The 19144-nt window shown below is 40.0% G+C and overlaps 1 protein-coding gene and 1 pseudogene across 5 annotated transcripts in view; one reads left to right on the top strand and one right to left on the bottom strand.

Annotated features, from left to right (window-relative positions):
• The window catches only part of Nsd3 (nuclear receptor binding SET domain protein 3), a 106853-nt gene that overhangs the window by 11799 nt on the left and 75910 nt on the right, over positions 1–19144 (top strand). The window lies entirely within an intron of this gene.
• On the bottom strand, positions 731–18450 carry LOC125414279 (ribosome biogenesis protein NSA2 homolog pseudogene; annotated as a pseudogene).

Here is a 19144-nt window from a genome sequence, read left to right as displayed (position 1 = left end):
CCAAACCTGAGAAGACCTGAGTTTGATCCCTTAACCGGGAACCCATATGGTGGAGGGAGAGAGCCACCTCCTGCAAGTAGCCCTCCAATCTCCACATGCACAACTTGGTACTCGTGTATGCCCACTCCCAGTGTTAAAAAAAGAAAAGTTGGGGGCAAAAAGAGTTGAAAAATGGAAGGTTTTGAAGTTCTTCATTTTTGTTTTCTGGTGTGGGATGAGACCTAGAATTTAGCTTCTGCTAGGCAGGTGCTCCTGCTGCTCAGATAGGGGCCTTTCACTTTTTTACAGGTCCGCTACCTACATGTATGTCTGTGTACCACATGCATGCCTGGTGCTGCAGTCAGCAGAAGACATCCGATTCTCTAGAACTGGAGTTACAGGGGGCTATGAGCCACCATGTAGGTGCTGAGAATTGAACCTTGGTCCTCTTCAAGAGCAGCCAGTGCCCTTTAGTCACTGAGCCAGCCTACCAGTTTTCTTTTAGTCAGTGGAATTAACAACAGCATACAGACTTCTGAGCAATAGAATGTTTGTGGCTTTTTCTTTTCTTCTTCTTTATTTTTACAACTTCATATCATGACTTTTAAAACTGCAGTTTTTATTTTTTTATTTTTTCAATTTAATAAATACTCCCCGATGACTGCTCATGGGTAGGCAGCTTGATAGTATTCAGAAAGATCACAGTGATGCTGTTTTCCTAAGGGTGTGTAGTTTTCAGTAAAAGTCACCATCAAACCAGCAAGACTGAATTTATGCACCCATCATTTTCAGGATTGTTGGTAACTTGGGCATACTTTCCCCAAATAACCTTGCCTCCTGTGTCACAAGGCCTGACTTGCTCACATTCGCTTCAATAACTGTACCTTTGGTGATTACACCCAGAGTTGCATATAATGGGGATGATAGATTCTTTTTCACACCAAGTATTGGCAGGCAAAAGGTAGCTTTCAGCTCAGGATATGTGACATGGGCTTTTTTGAAACACAGACCCATTGGCCCTATAAACCTTTCTTTCATATTTAGGTGGTTTCTTATAAAACCATCACCAACAAAGACTTTAGTAACCATCCTCTTCCATGCCTTCTTTTTTCTTTTTCCTGTTCGAATAACTTTCGATACTTCTGTTTCTCCTTGGGCATGAACTTTGGGTAGAGGAACTTCCCATTTTCCCGCCTTCTCTTTTCGATTCTGCTTAATCATGTTGGAAAGCACTTTTGCTCTAGATTGCCTCTCTCTGTCCAGCAGTAGGCAGGTACTGCTCCTTGTGGAGTATCTTTTTCATTTATATTTTCTCAGCATGGCGCTGCTTCTTTGAACGTTCCTGGGCCTTGGAAGGTGAGGCAAGGAGCAGTTGAACTTTGAGATCTTCAATTTTACAGTGTGTTAGAAAGACAGCTCAGGTTACCATGAGACTTTTCTTTCCTTCCCCCCTTCCTCCTTTCCTTCCTTCTTTCCTTTTTGTTGTTGTTTTTTTAAATATTTATTTATTATGTAACTACATGTATGCCTGCAGGCCAGAAGAGGGTACCAGACTTCATTACAGATGGTTGTGAGTCACCATGTGGTTGGTGGGAATTGAACTCAGGACCTTTGGAAGAGTAGGCAGTGCTCTTAATCGCTGCTGAGCCATCTCTCCAGTCCCCTTTTTGGTTTTTCGAGATAAGGTTTCTTGTGTAACAGCCCTGGTCGTCCTTGAATTCACTCTGTAGACCAGACTGGCCTTGAACTCACAGAGATCTACCACCTCCTATGCCTCTCAAATTCTAGGTTTAAAGGTGTGTGTCACTACCAAGATTGGTTTTGTTTTTTGAGATAGGGTTTCACTATGCAGCCCTGGCTCACTTTGAACGCAACAGAGATCTGCTTGTCTCTGACTCCCCCTCCTGAATACTGGGATTAAAAGTATATTCCACCTTGTGTAGCTATTACCAAGAATTTCTGTTAAGAGTTGCTATCTTCCATAGCAGGAGAAGGTACTGCCATGCTTCGCTTTGGATTTTAAAGACATCTAAATTTGCTGGTCATGGTGTCATACACCTTTAATCATAGTTCTTGGAAGGGGTGAATAGAGACAGGCAGATCTCTGAGACATTGTCTCAAAAAGACAAACAAACATGAATTTTAGATACCTGAACTGGTTAGTCTGTCAATAGTGAAGCTGTGCAAAAAGGCACTTCAAATGTATATGATTTTAGTGTTCAGAACAGGATTGGTATTAATCTATAATTAATATCAAAAAGTCATTTTTCTTGGAGTCATTTTTATAGCGGTCAGGATTCTAATATTCTCATCAGTGTAACATGACTGTTTCTTGTAATCCCATTAACAGTGACTCAAATTTTTATATACTGATACAAAAGACAGTATTTCATAATGTACCCAATATGAATTATAGCACACTGTTGGTAGTTTTATGTGCTTTTAAAGTTATTAGATTTATGGTAGAGAATATCATGTTATATAATATTTCTTAAAATATATGTTTTAATTATTGATTCTTAGATGATATGTTCTTTATAGTATGTATTTGCAGGATTAATTTTTTTACATTTATTTGTGTGTGCATACTGTGATGCATGAGTAAAGCTTAGAAGACAACTCTGGTAGTTGACTCTCTCTCGTGGGTCACAGGGTTTAACTCAGGTCATCAGGATTGCTGGCAAGTTCCTTTACCCCATTGAATCATCTCACTTTCCCCGTTTTTGGCATTTAATAAAATACTTTCTAATTTTATTTTTTAATGAAAGTATTACCAGCTAAAATACAGTTGCATATTATAACTATTGCAAAGGCCGAAAAATAATTGGGGTTCATTTTATTTTGTTGTTTTTCTCATAGTGAACTGATTACTTGGTGATTGGCTTTGTGCTGGGTATAGAAGGAATGTTGCAGGTGCTTTCTGAGCTTTCTTCACAAGTTCTTCTAGAAAGAAAGAGCCAATCTCCCTGGGCATGGTGAGGCACACCTTCAATTCCATATTCAGGAGGCAGAGGAAGGTGGGTCTCTTGAGTTCAAGGCTAGTCTGTTCTACGTAATGAGTTTACATAATGTCCTAGAGGACGGACCATGCCTCAAACAAACAACAAACAAAACAAAGAACCCAAAAAACAAATCTGGTGCTGGCCCAGTTGTTAAAACATGAAACCTTGAATTTGGATCCCCAGTTATTCCCCCCTCCCACATACACAACACACACACACAAAAACAGGTATAGTAGTTCACCTGTGACCCCAAAACTGGGGAGTAGACAGGTAGAATTTCTTTGATCTCTTGGCCACCTGTCTCAAAAGATAAAATGGAGAATGATATGGGAAAACCTCTAGTCCTGCAGGTATGTGCACAAACACATGTGCATCACCCCATAGGTGCACACGATGTCTGTAGACAGCTCTGATTCATGCTAACAGCCGGTGGCATCTCAGTAACACTTGTACTTAATGGTAATAAAGTATTTCGGTGGTTAACCCAGTTGTGTCCCCTGATATTCTTTTTCTTATGAGAATTGATTTATTGATAATGTGCCAGATACTGCAGTTAGCTGTGGGTATTCAAAGATGATTTATTACAATGTTCTTAACACACATTTCATTCATTCTCACCTTAGTTTCTGGTATCTGCTCCTCCACTCCAGTTATGTGCTGTGTTTTCATTTAATGCCTCTAATTTGACTTCACAGCATATCAAGAAAACATTTCAAAAATATAACTCACTTAGTATTTATATACTAAGGAGCCCAGAAAGTTCTTAACTGAGATTCTTTGAGGCACTATCTATTGTCAGTCCAGGAACTCTGATATCTCGATTTCACCTTCTTAGCCCTGGATATTTCCTGCCAGAAGGGACTGTACTGACTCTGTCTCCTTTATCTTTTATCTTTGGTGCTCAGTGCTTGACATTAGGCAGGCATGCAGTATGAAGGGTACACTCTTATTAGGAATGGCCTCCGAGCGCCACCCCAGCATTTCCCTTTATTGCCTTCCTCTCTAATGCTCTTGTAAGCTGTAGGATTATAGGGACCTTGTCTGAGTCTTCAGCCCTGTAACTTTAGCTCTTAGCACAATGTCTGCCCAATAAATGTTTGTTTTGTTAGAGAATTCTGAATGAGTTGGGGCTGTAACATTTGGTTTCTTTCCTATTATAGCAGCAGCAGAATGGGAAAGAAGGAGCTGGCATGAGTCTTCACTGAACCTTGTCTCAGCCTACAGAGAGAGGGTGATTGACAGTAGCCGGTGTCCAAAATTAGTATAGACAGTAAAGAAATTCTTTACTGTCTTTCTTGTGTGAATGTTTTGGGATCGTGCTTACTTCACACGCATACACCCCTTCCCTTTATGACAAGAGAGTCCTAAACCAAGTATTTAGTGCTGTGGTGGAATGGAAGTAGAATGCTCTGCTAGTGGAGGAGACACAGAAATTGTATTATTTAAATCACTGCTTGGCCCATTAACTCTAGCTTCTTATTGACTAACTCTTACATCTTAATTTAACCCATCTCCATTAATCTGCATCACCACGAGGTTGTGGCCTACCAGCAATGTTTCAGTGTGTCTGTCTCCAGAGGTGGATCATGGCTTCTCTCTGTCTGATTCTGCCTCCTTTCTCCCAGCATTCAGTTCAGTTTTCCCTGCCTAGCTAAGTTCTGCCCTGCTATAGGTCCAAAGCAGTTTCTTTATTAATTAATGGTGATCACAGCATAGAGGGAAATCCCACATCACCTCCCCTTTTCTGTTTAAATAAAAAGGAAAGTTTTAACTTTAACATAGTAAAATTACATATAACAAAACAGTTATCAAGCAAGAATTACAGTTATACTATTTATATCTATTTTATCTTTTATCATAACGAAGGAAATCTATATCTATAAATTCTTCAACTCCATCAAAGACTCTAGAAGGATATAATATTACCTAAGCAAACAGGAAGTGCATTGTAAGCTACTTTTGAAACTCTAGAATTGACAGAGACATCTCACTGCCTGGACAGTCACCTAGAGTTCTGTACTGTTGGGGCATCCATATTCAGCCTACAGGCCATAGTATCTGGTAGACTCTTTCATGAAGCAGGAACCCTGAAGGATCATCTTACCTATAGGCAAGTTCAGCAGTCATCTCTCTGTGGGTCCTGCATTTCCAGTTTGTCAAGCAGTCCAGGCAAGAACAGTTTCTTGCCCAAATTGGCTAGCAAACCCCATAAGGAGCCTCTTGATGCCCATCTTCCTCTTGAAGTAATTGGTACTGCCAGAAGCAGATGTGTTTCATTGTCATGAGAAGTCCTAAGTTATTAAAACATTTAAATGCCATATTCTGAAGGTCTCTGAAAGATTTGAAGAATATCTATCTAACTGAAATATATCTCTATATATCTAGAAACCCTAACTAACATGAGTACAAACTTGACAATCATAGATGATTATCTACTAACCTATATTTCATAATTATACATTACATTTTTAAATGAGCTGCATGATACAATACCTTAATCAAGATCAGAAATACATGTGCACAGTATAACAAAATTGACCTTAAATTTGTATCAATATACCAAGATCCATACCAATGCAAATCTCTATAGCATATCCCCCTTTAAATATAATAAAATTATAAACAATATTTGAGAATATGGTTGTAGTTGTTCTCCAAATTGCTTCCTACTGTTTGTTGGGCCAAGTAATTTTTTTGAGGGCTGTTCAAGGCAATCTTTCAGGGGGTCTTGGTCCATCAAACTTTATTAGTCTGGAAGCAATCCACAGGTTCTCATCCTCTGTGGAAACAAAAGAAGAACCTTTTTTTCTAAAGCAACATATCCTTAGACTCAAATTTTGAATTCAGGATACCTTTGAAATATATATGTTGGCTTAGCTTAGCAGTTCTCAGAATCAAATGTCTCTCTGTAGTCAAAAAATTCAAAGATAACACAATAATATACATAATCTAGACTCCCTGAATTTTCCATCTTTATGTGGCTTGTTTTTACTCTATTTTTGTACAAATTCAACGTTTATTATCTTTACTCTTTTAATCTATGACTGTCTGTACTCTGTCTCTTTAAAGACTTTGTTTTATTTTTTAGAAAACATTTACTTCTTTTTATAACTCTCTGTACTCTTTTTCTTCTCTCTCCCAAGCCTACATACATTTATCCAACACTTTGACCCATTTAGAAGTCTTTTATGTCTGAATCTGTCCTATTGTGTATCTGTAATTCTTTACTGTCCAGGAGCACTTTTTGAAATGCTAAGCACTTCTTAAAAATGTATTGCCTGCTTGCCTTGTCCAGTCCAAAATGGCGGAGCTGCTGACCACTTCTGAGAGCCCTGCACACTACCCCACTTCCAGGCACACAGCTGGTCCACATTGCCATCAAGCAAGCCGCATCACGCTTCTCACAAACCCCATCCAAATGCTCAGTCTCCTGAAGGAGCCAGTGGTCACACTGGCAGCATGGCCCAGAAAGTCAGCATTTCAAAACTGAGGCTTTTTTTGTTTGTTTGTTTGTTTTTGGTTTTTTTGTTTTGTTTTGCTACCACTGAGTCAGGGAAGCCTCTCTTAAAGGAGCTGTGGCAAGCTGCCAGCAAACAACCAGAAGCTGTGTTAAACTCTGTATTTTTGTGCCTAGAATTCCTTTCCAAGCCCTCCTAGATTTTAAGTGGATTTTAGTCAACCACGTTGGCACCAATTTGTAGTAAGGAAGGGTCGCTTGTTTGTTCCCGACTGTTCAGCCCTGAAATAACCACATAGAAACTGTATTATTTAAATCACTGCTTGGCCCATTAGCTCTAGCTTCTTATTGGCTAACTCTTACATCTTAATTTAACTCATCTCCATTAATCTGTGCATCACCACGAGGTTGTGGCCTACCAGCAGAATTTCAGCGTGTCTGTCTCCATAGGTGGCTCCATGGTTTCTCTCTGACTCCACCTCCTTTCTCCCAGCATTCAGTTCAGTTTTCCCTGCCTAGCTAAGTTCTGCCCTGCTATAGGTCCAAAGCAGTTTCTTTTATTCATTAATGGTAATCACAGCACAGAGGGAAATCCCACATCATGTCATGTCACTTGTCTGCAGACTTAGGTCTGTTCCTTTCTACTACTTCACCTTTTAATTACTGTACCTCAGTGGTGATAACATTTTATTTTAAGCTTGACTACTATGTACAGTGAAATCATAGTTTTTTTGATGGATAATATAAGTTTTAATGTTGTGAAATGTACATACTTTCTTCATTTTTTTTAAGGGAAAAAAGTGATCTGCCCACTGGTAGTAGCACTTGTCTTTAATCCCAGCACTTGGGAAACAGAGGCAGGCAGATCTATGTGAGTTCAAGGCCAGCCTGGTCTATAAATGAGTTCCAGGACAGCCACAGCTACACAGAGAAACCCTGTCTCAAACAAAACAAAACAAAAACAAAAAAAAAAGAAAGAAAAAGAAAAACATTGTCTGTGGGAGGTTTTTTTTTTTTGAGACATTATTCATGCTTATTAAAGCCCCCTTTTTTAAAAATTTACTTATTTATTTATTTATAAAAATTTTCACTTCCTCCCCTCCTCCCAGTACCCTCCCACTCCCCCCACTCCTTCTCCTCCTCCCTCTCCAGTTCCAAGTAAAGCTCACTTTTTAAAAGATTTTATTTTAGACAGTGTCTCAGTATGTAGCTCTAGTTAGCCTGGAACTTGCTATGTAGACCAGGCTGGCTTTGAACTCCCGATTGCATCCCCAGTGATGGAATCTAAAGCATGCACCATCATGCCTTGCTAAAGCTCACTCTTTTAAAGTGTACAAAAGTGGTGTGGCTTTAGTGTCCTCACAGGTTATCCAACCATCATTTCTGTATCCAGAGCATCACCTGGGAAGAGGCCCCAATTTCTGTTACACATAAAGTAAACACTTAAAAAATCTCGTTCAGAATCTGAGCCTAGTGCTGTATGTAGTCCAGTTACCTGGGGCTGAGCTGAGGAAAGCCTGAAAAATAGTAATTAGATAGGACTTGCTTCTTCCTTTGGTGGAAAGTGAGTGAAGGAACATGAAAATATAAAGTGAATGTAGTCTCTCCTTAGTATTTATTTTTATATAAGAATTCAATTCCAGGGCTGGAGAGATGGCTTAGTGATTAAGAGCATTGCCTGCTCTTCCAAAGGTCCTGAGTTCAATTCCCAGCAACCACATGGTGGCTCACAACCATTTGTCATGAGGTCTGGTCTGCAGGCATACACACAGAAAGAATATTGTATACATAATAAATAAATAAGTAATTTTTTAAAAAAGAATTCAATTCCAGGGGCTAAAGAGATGACTCAGTGGTTGGGAGCACTGACTGCTTTTCTAGAACACCCAGGTTCAATTCCCAGCACCCCATGGCAGCTCACAGCTGTCTGTAACTCCAGTTCCAGGGGATCTGACACTCTCACACAGTCATACATGCAGGAAAAACATCAGTGTCCATAAAATTAATAAAAAAGAAAGAATTAAATTCCATTAATAAAAAAGAAAGAATTAAATTCCATTTATTTGTGTGTATGCAATATATGAACACAGTGGTGTTCGGGGTAACTTGTAGGAGTCGGTTCTCCCTGCCTGGACTGAGCTGCGGTGGTCAGGCTTGGAAGCAGGCACCTTTGCCAGCCAATCATTCTTTTTACTACTTTTTTCAGTTGTTTATTCTTTTAAGCAAGTAGGTTTTCCACTTAAACTTAGCAATTAGTTATCAGGTTCAATTTATTTTTGAAAGACTGCCTTGGAAAGTACCTTTAGTGAAGATCCACAGATAAGGTTACTAAAACAGAATGCTAATTCTCGTAAGAAAGGCCATGCTTCCTTGGTGGGATAATAATGTTTTATTAGTGTGACGCTGAGCAGTCACTGGGGGACAGGCTTCCTTGATGGCGGCACTTAGTTCCTTCTTTCTTTTTCTTCTTTATTTATTTTATTTTATTGAGGCAAGGTCTCACTATGTAGCTCTGACTGTCCTGGAACTCCAAGTGCTGGGGTTAAAGGCGTGTGCCACTACTCCCAGTCTGGTAAAAGTTCTTTCAAACCTTAAAATTTTGATATTGTCATTGTCTTTTAAAAAGCCACAGGAAAACCTAAAAAATTATAAAGAACCTGTAGAGATAATATCATTATATAATGACCTGAAAAATCTATGTTTGCATTACTGTGAGTTTTAAAAACTGAGAGAAAATGCCCAAATTTTAGTTAGAAATTAGATATCTCTACCCCGATTTTTGTATATGTCATTGAAAGCAGTTCATTTTGTTTGTTGGCAAAATAGTAAGTCTTATAATCTGATGTTCTCTTGGAGGGCAGGACAATCTAAAGACAAATGGAGCAACCTCTTCCACGTGAAAGCTTGTTTGTAGTTCCCCACAAAAAATTTCAGGCAGGATCCATTTTGTTTTAAAGATTAGCCTTCTATTGAGGTTACTGTGCCAAATTCCGGTATTGCCTTTCATCTCTGGGAAATGGATGAGATGCTTATCAATTCTAGTTGTGTTTTATGAAAGTAAACACTATTATTCATTTCCTTTGTGGTGCTTCAGAGGTGTGGTCAGGTTCTTAGAACCCTGTGAGTTTCGTTATTCTTTTTTCCAAAAACTCTATCACCATTTATAACTTAATGGTAACTTTAAATTTTGAGTAGAAACAACCCATGAGAACCTCATACTAGGGAGGCTGAGGCAGATGGATCTTTGTGTTTGAGGCCATAGTAAGTTCCCGGATAGCCAGGGCTTCACAGTGAGAACCTGTCTCAAGATGAAACAAAACTAAAAAGCAACAGCAAAAACCCCACAAAAACCTGTGTGAGTTAGAGAAAGAATGTTGGTTTTTAGTGTAGTTGGGACCCTGTGTAGAGTGTAGAACTTGACTTTTCCTTCTGTTCTTAAGAACTGCTGAATGACTTACAGTTTTAACAGGTAGAAAACAAGATAACACACTTTTGTTATTCTAAGTGCATACTTGTTATGTTACTAAAATTTTAAATTTAAGAAGTTAATTTTAAATTATGAAATCAAAATGAGCAATCCAAAAGTTATTATTATCATTATTATTATTGGTTTTGCAAGGCAGGGTAAATTAGGCTGGCCTTCGTTCGACTCAGAGATCCACCTGCCTCCGCCTCCTGAGTGCTGAGAATAAAGGCATGAGCCACCCCTGCCCCGGGATGATTGTATGTATGTATGTATGTATGTATGTATGTATGTATGTATGTATGTATTTGCTTGTTTGTTTGTTTATTTAGGCAGGGTGTCTTAGAGTTTATTACTGTGAAGAGACAAGACACTATGACTATGGCAGCTCTTATAAAGGAAAACATTTCATTGGGGATGGCTTACAGTGCAGAGGTGTAGTCCATTATTTTCTTTCTTTCCTTCTCTCTCTCTCTCTTTCTTTTTTTGAAACAGGGTTTCTCTGTGTAACTGTCCTGGAATTCACTCTGTAGACCAGGCTGGCCTAGAACTTAGAGATTCACCTGCCTCTCTTGAGTGGTAGGATTAAAGGTGTGCGCCACCACCGGGCTAGTCCACTATTTCTATGGCCAAGAGCATGGTGACGTGGAGGCAAACATGGTACTGGAGAAGGAGCTGAGAGTTCTACATCTGGATCCAAAGGCAGCAGGAATTAAATATTGTTGAACACATCATTAAATATAATTGAACAGAGAACCAAAGTAGTATGACACCTCTGTATATTTCAAAGACTCCACACTTTTGTTTTTTTAAAATGGCGATTCTCCACTCTTTCAAGGTTATATGTCTTAGTTGTCTTTTAAGATGACCTGGTTAGGTTTAAAATATTGAAGCTCCTCTGAGCCTTCTACTTGGGTTCTAGGAGCATGTACATGTAGTATGACAAATTGACTCTTAAAAATTAACACAAACAGCAGCTGGAGAGATGCTCAGTGGTTAAGAGCGCTGGCTGCTCTTGCAGAGACTCCATTTCATCTCCAGCACCCACACGGCAGCTCCACTCTAGTTCCAGAGGTCTGAGGCCCTCTTCTGGACTCTTTGAGCACTGCATGCTATGGCACACAGGCATCCATGTGAGCAAAACACCCATACATATGAGATAAAAATAAATAGGGCTAGGGAGAAAAGTCAGTGGCTAAGAATATGTGTTACTCTTATAGAGAGCCCGAGTTCAGTTTCCAGCACCACATTAGACAGCTCACAATTGCCTGGAACTCCAGCTCCAGGGGATCCTCTGGTCTCTAATCTACTACTACACACATGGCATACAGATACACACATGATTAATCATTGAAACTAATATCTAATAAGTATTAAATGTTATGTTATGCGTATGGGTTCACCTGAATGTGTGCCTGTGCCACCACGTGTTTGTCTGGTGCTAGGAATCCAACCAGGGTCCTCTGGAAGAGCGGCCATTGCTCTTAGCTACTAGTCACTTCTCCAGCTTCCCAAATGCACAAATCTTAAGAAAACACAATTCACATAGGCAGATAGTTCAGCATTTATTCTAAGAGGCACACAGGGATGCAGGGCACTTCCTCAGACTAGCTAAGCTTCAGTGACCGTTTCTGAGGGATCACTCTGACCTCAAGAGATGGACAGAGTTAAGAGGAAAAAGGGGTTTAAAGGGCACATTACATGTAGGAGGACATTAGTAAGGACACAGAGGTGTGGCCCGAGAGCGATGATCCTAGCCTTCAGCATGCTGGATCAGAATGCCTTCAGAGTAGCTGAGGGGTAGCCCTTGCCTGGAGGGTGGTAAAATATGCTTTGTCCATCAAGGTATTTAGACTTTTTCTAGGTAGTGGGAAGCCTCTAAAGGAGTTGTCTGGAAAGTAATGCATTTAAATTTACAAATTGATACTGGGGTATTTTAGGGTTAGGTAGTCTATCATAATGGGCATCTTAGAGACACTTCTGATTCTGAAAGGCCTTAGTGGTGTTCAGTAGAAGGAATTTTGAATACAACAAAATATAAAGTTCTCACATGTATATAAACTCATATAAATGACTATGTTTATGGTCTAGCATGTAATTTTATAAGGTAGCATCCAGCAAATGTATGTTCTACCAAAGAAAATTGTTCATTCTGTTGATTTATTAAATGTATTAACCTATACATTTAACATGTTGTTAATGTTTAGTTGATATTTTTATCTTAAAGTTGTTCATTTAAAATATATAATATGGTTACTTTCTTTTTTCTGTCTCTGGTTTGACATGATAATCTAATCCCCTCTTTCTTCCTTCCTTCCTTCCTTTCCCTTTTCCTTTCCTTTTTCTGAGACAGGGTCTCTCTATGTAGCCATGGCTGGCCTGGAACTTGCTATGTAGTTAAGACTCGTCTGGAACTCAGAGAGATTTCATCTGCCTCTGTACTCTGAGTGCTGAGATTAAAGATGTGACCTACCATGCCTAGATTGATATACTTTTTGAAATTATCACTGTTTCCATGAATAAATTGGAAGAAAAATAAGAGTCTACAACTTTAGTTGATAATTTTCAACTTTTTCCCCCCTTCTCTTCCTTTGTTTTATTTTTTTACCTCATTTTTCTTTCTGCTTTGAAACTGTATGGACAGCTACAATAGAATTTTTAAAAGCATTTATCAAGGGGCTAGAGATATGGCTCAGTGGTTAAGAGCACTGGCTGCAGCCAAGAAGCAGTGGTGGCTCATACCTTTAATCCCAACATTTAGGAGGCAGAGGTATTCGAGGCCAGCCTAGTCTACAGAGTTCCAGGACAGCCAGAGCTGTTGTTACACAGAGAAACCCTATCTCAAAACAAAATAAAACAAAAACAAAAACTAACACCAGCTGCTCTTCCAGAGGACCTGGGTTCAATTCCCAGCTCCCCCGTGGTAGTTCACACCTGTCTGTAACTCCACTTCCAGGGGAACCAACACCCTGACACAGCATAGACACGCAGACAGATGAGGCATCAATATTTATAAAATAAATTTTAAAAAAAGTTTATCGTGTGTGTGTGTTTAGTGTATGTGCATGTGGAGGCCAAAAGTCAGCATCAGTGTCCTCTTTAATGGCTCTCCTTCATTAAACAAGTCTTTCACTGGACTTGGAGTTTGTCAGTGCGGCTAGGTTTGCAGGCCAGCAGGCCGTGGCTGTCTGCCTGTCTCCTCCCTAGTATACCATTGTGCTCTGTGTAGAAGGAGACTGCTTGTTTATTTCCCAGCCTCCCAGACCCGAATAATAACACAGAAACTATATTAATTACAGCATTGCCAATAACTTAGGCTTCTTATGAACTAACTCTTACATCTTAAATTAACCATTTGTATTATTTTATATTTTACCATGGGGCTCGTGGTTTACCGGTAAGGTTCTGGTGCATGGGCATCTTTCTCCTTCTGTGGCTACATGGCATCTCTCTGACTCCACCTTCTTTTCTCCTCTATCTCTGCTTGGAATTCCCACCTTGTTCTATTCCGTGCTGCCATAGACCCAAAGCAGCCTTTTTATTAACCAATGGTAATAAAACATTCACAGCATACAGAGGGAACTCCCACACATCAGCTCTGCTTTTCACATGGGTCTTGGGGCTCAAACTCAGGTCCTTGTGTTTGCTCAGCAAGCCCTTTACAGACTGATCTATCTTACTAGCACTTTACCTTCTTCCAAAAAAAAAAAAAAACTGTATTTTTTTTAGCATGTGTATGTGCATGAGCGTGTTATGGTGTGCATGTGAAGTCTAGGGCCAAATGGCAACTTGTAATTGTCAATTTTCTTCATCCTCCATGTTTCCCAGGGATTGAAACTGGTGTCATCAAGCTTAGCAGGAAGGGCCTTTACTATCTCACCAGCCTTTTTTTTTTTTTTTTAAAAAAAAAAACTTTGATAAAAGAAAGAGTTTATCAGAAATTGTGTATTATTTTTATTTACTTAAAAGTGCAGACCACAGGGTTAGGGCTATGGGTCATTTAGGAGAGTTTTTGTCTAGCATACACAGAGCACAAGGTATGATCCCCAGCTCATCATAGAAACAGCAATGGTGGTCCATGTGTAATACTGTCATCGAGGAGGTGGAAGCAGGGGGATTGGAAGTTTAAGGTTTGCCTTGACTGCTAAGCATGTTTGAGGCCTGCCTGGGCTGAGACCCTGTCTCTGAAGTACAGGTTCCGATGAAGAGAAGATCTGCGCAGTTGTTGAGTCTCCACCAAATGGTTAGCCCTGGGAAGGGGAGGGAGTGTGCAGTATGTGAAGGGCTTGGTTTTTTTGTTGTTTACTTCACATATTTAGGAATTGGGAAAAATTACTCTTTAAGAGCTGATGTTATTGACCAAAGTGTGTATTTGAAACCTGTTGTTAATGTATGTGGGACTATGGTCTTGGCTTTTCATTTGAACAGTGTGGATAATAATAGTATTTTTAGAGAAGTATTTGGAGAGTACTTAAATAATGTAACAGATATGAAACATTTGGAGCATACTGATACATAGTAAACTGCTAAAGGTTAACTATTTAAAGAATTTTAAAACATTTACTTTATATGTATGAATGTTTTGCATACGTATACGTATGCAGAATAGCTGCGTGTCTGGTGCCCAGAGAGGTAAGAAGAGAGCATCAGACCCCCTAGAACTAGAATTACATATAGTTGTAAGTCACCATGAGGGTCCTGGGAATCAAAATGGGGTCCCTGGAGGCGCAACAGTGCTCTAAAGCTCTGAACCATCTCTCTAACCCTGCTATTATTAACTCTTTATATCAATATATTGTCACTGTTATGTTTAGTAGAAAAATTGGGATTCATTCATTTGTTTTCTCATTCATTCATTCATTTATAGTGTTGGGATCAAACCCATGGCTTTATACCACCAGGATACACAGCCACCATAGGTCTACTGCCCTTGCCTGGGTTTATTTAGGACACAAAGATGTCAGAATTTTCAAATACTTTTACAGAGCGGTTTTAATGCAGTGGGTGAAAAACTCCCTAAGTTCCCCAGCCTGCTTTTCGTGGCCTTGGCCTCCTCGCCTTGCCTCACGTTACTTTTCTTCCTCAAACGTCTTTTCAGTAGCAGTGGCCATGCAGTTTGACTCCTGGTCACCTTATATTTCACACTGCTTACATGTATTTTAGGAGCCTTACTCATTGAGTCTTACTAAAGACATTGTAAGGGCTGGAGAGACGGCTCAGTGATTAAGAGCATGGTGACTCCCAACAGTCTGTAACTGGGTTCTCAGGGATCTTATATCCTCTTTCGACTTCCATGGTCATCAGGCATGCATATGGTGCACGTGCATACATGCAGGCAAATACTCATGCACATAAGATTAAAAATAAAAATTACATTGTAAATGCTTTAGGTCAGGTATTTTCTTCTTAACTAGCTCTTTTGTATTCAGTATTATGCCAAGTAACAGGGAAGAGGAGATAGCAGGCACTATCCTAAGTCTCTTTGTGGACTGTTACTTCTCCCGACAACCCTGTACAAGGTAGACACAGGCTCTAGAAGAGACAACTAAAGAAGGTTAAGGGATCCAGAAAACACTGCCTAAATCATAGGTGCACATGTGTTAGAGTTGAACATTGGGCCCAGCCCTGTGTTAGTCAACATAGAATGGTCCTCTTTTGTGAGGTTTTAATCCTGGCATCAATCCATGTGCCTCTGTTTATAGCTTCTGCCTGGATCTCGTATGTATAAAAACCACTATAGAATAACATGTGTAGTTTCAAAATACCGTGAAAAACAGAATTATCAAAAAACCTGACTTTGCTATTCCAACACTAGAGAGGCAGAGACAGGTGGATTTCTGTGAGTTTTAGGCCAACCGGAGCTAGTGATAACCCTGTTTAAAGAAGACGAAACAAAAACTGTTTCATGAACTGGCCAGATGGCTCAGCAGGTGAAGGCACTTGCTACAAAATTAAGTTTGATCTATAGGACCCACACAGTGGAAGTAGGGAGCCAACTCCTAAAAGTTGTCCTCTGACACATGCCCACATGTGCATATGAGCATACGAAATAAAAATGTAAAAATTCAACCTTTTTCAACTTTTACTTTAAAAACTTTAAAACCTTTAGAAAGGAGGGTTGTGTATGGTGGCTTCAGCCTTTAATCTCAGCCCTCTGGAACCAGAAGCAAGTGGATCTCTGAGTTCAAGACTAGTTACAGGCCGACCAGGGCTACATCATGGAACCATGGACATATTTAGAGTAAGAACCGAGTTTCAGATAGGAGGAGTGCCTCACACAGACATTTGGATTACAGTATGGTGTTTGGGGGAAGTGAGAAGGGATCATAGTAGAAACACTGAAGGCTCTTGCAGAGAAGATACTGTTGGGATCTCAGCTTCACCATTTCATCCCGCTTCTGTTGACTGCACTGACTGAGAGCAAATCATTTAGTTTCTTTTTAAATTTTCTCGTGTGAAATGAAAATGTTATTTGCTTGATAGAGTTAAGTATAATGTGATAATGAGTTCACAATCTAAAGCTGTTTGGCTCCATGGATGCTCAGGAAGTTGGTTCATGCACATGCTGTTTGGATTAATGGAAACAGGTTATAGAAGCTCTTGACAGGCACGGAGCAGATTTGCTATTATGAAGGTGTAGTCTTTCTGAGTTTGGAACTAGACTTCTAGAAGTCTAATTTCAAGAACTATCTTCTAACTGCTGTGAAGAGAAGTTAGAGGTGACTGTTGCCTTTAGTCACAACATCTAGGAGGCTGAGGCAGGAAGATTGCCACGAGTTCACTCCAGGTCATCCTGGACTACATTAGAAATGAAACAAGAGAAATATCTATAAAATCAGTGATCATAGTCTAGTATAAGGTGCTGAGGGCTGGTTTGTGTTTTGAAATTAGAAGTCAAAGAATAAGTCAGATTTTAAAAGAAGAAACTGCCAGGTGTGGTGACGCACTCAGGAGGCAGAGACAGGCAGGTGGATATCTGAGTTCGAGGCCAGCCTGGTCTACACAGCAAGTTCCAGGCTATCCAGGGCAACACAGGGAGATCCTGTCTCAGAAAACAAAACTTAAATAAGAAGCTGTAGGATTTGTTCAAACTAGTTAATTTAACAGGGAAGGAAGAATAAGTCACTTGTAATTTGTAACATGGGACACTATAAAAAGAGCAGAGGCCATGACAAAGTGATCAAGAAGCAAAGGTGAGTAGGGATAGGTCTGCTTCCAGTCCTGAATGTGTGACTCCTGAGGTTAAAGTATGGTTGTCCTTATGTTATCAGTTTCTGGCAAAGGTACTGTGAAAAAGAACACAAGATTAGAAAGCAGGAAATTTGGTCCTCAAGCCAAGTCACTAATTAGCTTTGTGACCCTGGGAAAAGCTACATCTCCGGTATTGAGTGTAGTTATCTTGCAAGTGAAGCTAATGCACATCTGCCTTGGCAGCCTTCCAGGGTTGTTTTGCAGATGAAATAAGAATGCACATTGCGGGCTGGAGAGATGACTGAGAGGTTAAGAGCATGTACTGCTCTTGTGGAGGATTCAAGCTTGGTTCTAAGCACCCATCTGGACAGCTCACAGCCCCCTCTAATTTCAGCACCAAGGGATCTGGAAGCTTCTATGGGCACTTGAATCTTATGTATGCACAGGAGGTACACACATGCATACATACACACGTGTATGCACGTACAAACTGTAAAAACATGCTTATAGTACTAGGAATGTAGCTCAGTTGTAGAGCAAGTGCTAGGGTATACAAGGCCTTGGGTGTGATTCCCTAGCACCCTCAGTTCTTATTAAAAACCCTCTTGTCATTGCAACTTCCCTGTGTAATTATAAGATGGTCATGCCACTTCTCAGTTCAAACTAAAATAAAATTTTATATATAAGTAAGACTAGAGAAGGAAAAATAAGAGAAATGTCAAAATTCTTTTTTTAAAGAGTTTATTTATTTATTATGTATACAACATTCTGCCTCCATGTATGCCCACATGCCAGAAGAGGGCGCCAGATCTCATTACAGATGGTTGTGAGCCACCATGTGGTTGCTGGGAACTAAACTCAGGACCTCTGGAAGAGCAGCCAGTGCCCTTAACCACTGAGCCATCTCTTTAGTCCCAAAATGTCAAAATTCTTAATAGCTTCTGTTTGGTATTAATGAAAAGTATAGAAACTTGAGTCTGATACATGTATCTGAAAACTATAGACTGATTTAGGACTCGTTTGGAAGTTTACATCTTCCAAGACAGTGATCACAACTAAAGATACAGTTGATGTGAATATTTAACATGCCTTTAAGTAAAGTCTCAATGGACAGTCTCTGTTTCCATCTGTGCATTGCTCTGTGTGTGGTGACAGAGTCAGAAGTCACCCCTTCTAGATCGCTTCTCTGTTACTGTAATGAAAGCCATGACCAAAAGCAACTTGGTTCTGGAGGGGAGGGTCTGTTTCATCTGATACTTCCAGATCACCATCCCTCTGTGAGGGAAGTTAGGCAGGAACCCTGAGGAATGCTGCCCACTGATCTGCTCCTCATTTCTGCTCCACAGCTGCCTAGTCATGGTACCGCTCAGAGTGGGCTGCGTCTTCCTTTATCAGCTAGCCGTCAAGGAAGTACCATAGGCATGGCTGTAGGCTAGTCCAATGGAGGCAGTTCCCCAGTGAGACACTCGATGACTCTGGGCTGTGTCCAGGTTGACAGCTGCAGCCAACTAGGAGAATCTTCTTATGTCTGTTGCTGTGAGCTTTGTGTTTTTGTCAAGGATCAAATTGCAAAAATGTCTCTATCCTTGCTCTGTATCCTAAGACATCATTCCTCACACTTCTCAGCACTGTCTGTGACTGGAGTGTGCTAGCTGGAGTACAGGTCTGAAGGTGGCTGAGTTGATGTTTACTATTAGTTGACAGAGTTGTGTTCTTCTTTTCTGTCTGTCTGTCTGTCTTTTCTTTCTTTTTTTTTTTCTTTTTCTTTTTAGATGATCTCCATAAATAGCCCAGGTTGTCCTGGAACTCACTGTGTAGACCAGATTGGCCTTGAATTTACAGAGATCTGCCTGCCTCTGCTTCCCTAAGTGCTGGGATTAAAGGTGTATGACACCACATCTGGCCATCATTTGCCTTTTTATTAATTTGTTTGCAATTTTAAAATGTCTCTACTTATTCATTTGCTTATAGTAGAATAAACAGCAGCTGTATGAGTTTTGGGTTTGGCTCAAAAGGCATATTGTTAGGCTTTGTTTCCCTCTCTGATTTGCT

The sequence above is a fragment of the Myodes glareolus genome, chromosome 23 (assembly GCF_982192425.1).
Source record: "Myodes glareolus chromosome 23, mMyoGla1.1, whole genome shotgun sequence".
Classification (NCBI taxonomy): domain Eukaryota; kingdom Metazoa; phylum Chordata; class Mammalia; order Rodentia; family Cricetidae; genus Myodes; species Myodes glareolus.
Note: the sequence above shows the minus strand (reverse complement) of the source record. Positions and strands in the feature narration are given on the sequence as shown.